This window comes from Lactuca serriola, chromosome 8, assembly GCF_051521515.1.
Source record: "Lactuca serriola cultivar US96UC23 chromosome 8, Lser_US96UC23_V15, whole genome shotgun sequence".
Taxonomy (NCBI): Eukaryota; Viridiplantae; Streptophyta; class Magnoliopsida; order Asterales; family Asteraceae; genus Lactuca; species Lactuca serriola.
Window position 1 is genome coordinate 103,399,370 of NC_136415.1, and position 4,426 is coordinate 103,403,795.

Sequence of the window (4,426 nt, forward strand, 5' to 3'; positions counted from 1 at the left end):
TCCCAATAAGGCTAACATATTTATTCTAATCATGAGCTACCTCACTCTTTTCTCACATGAGTTAAGAGTTTCCTGCTTGGTCCTTATGTTCGCAGCAGAGGTACTATGTTTTCTTACACCATCCCCATTACTCTTCTCTATTACATTCATTTCATCAACGTAACCCTTGAGACTCTCAGGAACTACCACTGAGGTTTATGGTTACACAACATCTGTGTTTATGATCTTAGTTTCGTGCCACTACGAGCTAAGTGAAACCCAAAATTCAACACCAACGAATTGACGGTGACCAATTAATTTGATCAAGATTTCACCAATGAATTGACGAATGTACCCTCCTGAAATCTCATTTTTCCTTTTGAGTGATTCCCATGAAATTGTTACACACCATAACATTTCTTCCCAAGGGATCCAGTTTTAAATTTTCATATGAGATTTCATATCACTCAACGCTAGAACAAAATCAACTCCAACCTACTTGTTCAACAGACTACACCGGTCTCACAAGTACTTTGTTCACCTTCGTTCTTATATCAAGAATTGAATTGTTGAATCAAAGCGAACCCACCCTTAATTAGCCTTATTAAAAGAAGCCTTTCAACATTTTTTAATAAATGTTTGATCGTAATTCAACGGGATTCCACACTAACACTTTGAGGTCTCTCTTGACCTTGAAGGAAGAGATTCGTGCCCGGGATCATCAGTTTCGTGTCATTATTGACATCACAGATTATCCTAAAAAGAGTTGCTTTATTTCTTTTTCTTTTACACTCTTTGCACGAAAATCCTAGATTTTCAAAAATTCCGTTACTAATTATTTTACAGGCTGGATTATTTCTAGATGGTTACTAATGGAGTTGTGGTCAAAAATTAGCCACGTGGGTCATTAATTGGAAACAACCGTTTAAAAGGGGAAAAGACAAAAAGTTGCTGACTCGGCGGGAGTTAAATGGATAGAAATTCAAACGACGGTAAAAAGGAGGGCGCGTGAATTTGAAACGGCCGCGCTTTTTCTGACACTTATGGACGCGTGTGCGATATTGAAGCGTCATCAATCTGGCATTAAAGGCGCGTGTGGAAATGGAAACGGTTCCTCTCTCTGAACCGGCGCTTATTGGGCGGCGTAATCCTAGGAATCTGACACTCTCTCTCCTACGTGATCATCGCACGCCCCAACTGTCACCAATCAGTCACTCAAAAACCCGTTTTGAATTTCCATAAGAGATTTGAAACGATTTTTCTCTCTCCTATCACCCACTATAAAAGGCCGTCTACACCACCTTTTACCTCTTTACTGCCTCCATAATTTCCAAAGCAAAAATACTTCCCAACACTCTCCCGGTCATCTTCTTCTCCAAACCTGCAACAATGGCTGAATCTTCTTCTGTTCATGCAACTTCTCAGATTCTTCCCATCCGACCCCAACAATTCCTAGTCATTGATCTGAACCCACTGGCGTATGATTCCTACATGTCGCCGATCATTGAATGCCTAAAATACTCCCAGCTAGCTCCTGCATTATCACGGATTGAAACGGTGCCAATGGTGGCCTTATCTCAGGTCTATGCGACGACTTACTACGACAAGGTCGTCGACCGGGTATTCTTTGAAGTGGCAGAACACAAGACTTCGATTTCTCGCCCCCGTTTCTGCACTATGTTAGGGTTTGCTGCTGACCCATCGCGAGTTCACCCAGAGACGATTCCGGTTGGGATGTTGTACAACATGTTTTACAGCATGGGCTACACAGAGGTTCTCACCTCCGTCGCCAAGTTTAAGAAGTCCTGCCTACCGCCCCAGTGGAATGGGTTATTTACAGTTCTCTTCAAGGGACTGTCAGAGAGGAGCTCAGGATCTGACGGTGCAAGTCGTCTTTTCCTCTCGATAATGTATGGGGTGTACAACGGGATAAACCTAGACTATGGGTTTGTTCTATGGCAACAACTGATTCAGAGCCTCTCTTCCTCTTCCCGACACTCTGAGGTGTCGCTGGCCCGGTTCTGGATCTTGATCACAAGATGGGCCATGGACAAGTTCAATGTTCCAACAGCCGATGGTGCATCGATGTCTTCTATTGGTACGTTTCATACCAAGAAGATCATCGTATCCGATGCATCAAAATTCTCATTCATTGGCTCTATCCCGGAGTCGATGTATGCCGATGTGCCCGCCAATAGCCGACTGATCAGGACGATCAAGGAGTTTAGGCCAACTGGTCCGAGGGAACTGACACCGGACATGCTGCGATCGATTCATGATGCCGATAAACCGGTGGCCAGGGGCAAAAAGGCAGAAAAGGGGAAGCAAGTGTCCAAAGATCCAAAGGGACCTTCTCCCAAGAAGCGAAAACAACCGAAGCCTGCTTCATCCCCACAGCCGAAAAGGAGGAAGACCCAACAGAAGCGAAAGCTCGTTATTCCCTCCTCTTCAAGCGAATCCGAAGGTGGGAGTTCGGACTCTGAAGGATCACAAGGAGACGAATCTCCTCAACGAGGCAACACACCACCTCGGTCCCCAACACCAGAGATGGAACTTCATCAATCCCCAGTTCCTTCACCTCCACCCACAATTCCTATTTCCATTCCCACCATAAACCCCACTATTCCCCCAACCTCATTCCCTATACCTCCACCCATATTCACCACATCAACCGAAACACCACCAGTTACCGAAACCCCTCCTGTAACCGAACCACCACAAACTCAAACACATACAACCGATCCTACCCATACACAACCAACACCCGAAACTAACCCCCCACCCTCTCAACCTGAACCAACCAAACCCATAACACCCCCAGCTTCACCACCACCTCAATCTCCAGAAGACGCCTCCGATGGCGGTGATCAATACCTTGGTGGTGATCACATGAACTTCGATTCGGTCTACTATAGTCCGTTTCAAGTTTAGAGTGATGAGGAGGACGATGCTCCAGTGACAAAGAAGCATCTTCGTGAGCTTAACGAGAAGGTTGATCAACTTCTCGCCTCCTCTTCCAACCAGCAGTCATCTTTGTCTGAAGCTGCCCTTCAGAAGATCGTTGACGCCTTCTCCAGGGCTCAACATGATTCCGTGGCCTCAGCAACTGCTGCTATCGATGCCTCCACCCGAGCCTGTGAGGCAGCGACCGAAAAAGTCGATAAACTATTCAATGACGCTTCTGTCCTGCTACAGTCCTTGCAGGATAGCGCCGAAGCCACAAAGACAACTCTGGAACCAGTTGTTCAACAATTGGCCAAGTTTGTCTCGACGGAGCTGTCTTCGTTCGCTACTCTCAGACAACATCTTAGTGACGACAACTCGGCACTTCGTGCCTCCATTGATGCCCGCCTGGCAAAGCTACAAGAGGATCTTGCAGCAGAAAATTCACTGATGGATGTTTTGGCGAGTAAGACTACCGCCCTTAAGGTCAAGAGCACGCAACTTTCCAACTCTCAAGAACAACTGGAAGCTCTTCGATCTGAACGGGAGGTAATCAAATCGTGTGTTTCGGATGTCCACGCAGCATTAACAAACATCCTGGAAGCACATGACCCCATCCTGAACCATTCGGTGAGGCGTACCCTCGCTGAAAAGCTCTCCCCGGCCATGGACCTTTTAAGCAAGATTGAAGGCCTACCGAGTTTCGTTTCCATTCCGAAACAAGGGGGAGATGAGAAGAAAGGATTGAAACCACCTCCTTCCTCCAAAGCTACTCACACAACCGAACCACCCCCAACTGGTCATGCCTCGGGTTCGGGTGTGAAGAACAAGGGCAAAAATATAGCTGAGGGAGGAGATGAAGATGAAGATGAAGACAGGGAGACCATTGCCGACATGTTGAAACGAAAGAACAGTCGCAATACTGAAGACGATGCCAGTCGTGTGGCGCATGAGGCTGAAGAAGCCGAACGAAAGCAAAAAGAAGCCCACGATCTCCTTGAGAGCCGAAATTTGCTCTTCCCTGCCTGGACCAGGGATCGTATGATAAAAGAGGCCATAGAAACTCCAAGCATATTATGGCTCGAGCCGGTGATATCTTTCGACTGCAACAACACTATTGATTCGCAGTTTGATATGCCGCTGACTCGAAAGGCGTTCATCTTCCACGCCTTCTCTAACATTTTTGAAGTCCCGCATCCGAATGATGAGCTTGACAGGGAGCTTATTGACTTCTACCTGGAGGCCGCTCGCCCTCAATACCTTACATGGAGCGCCCAGAAGATTGTTAATGTTCGGGTGATGAAGCCTTTTGCCGTGGGGAGATTCACAAATGTTAAGTTCAAGCTTATTCGTGGATCTGCAAGAACTGCTCACATTATCACCCTGGCGGATTTGCTGAATCTAAATCCTCATGACTGGATAGTCTTGTACAATATCCTGCTGACAAATGAATCTGAATATGGTCCCATCATAGACCATGTCAAAAGGATGTTGGCTTGCTACA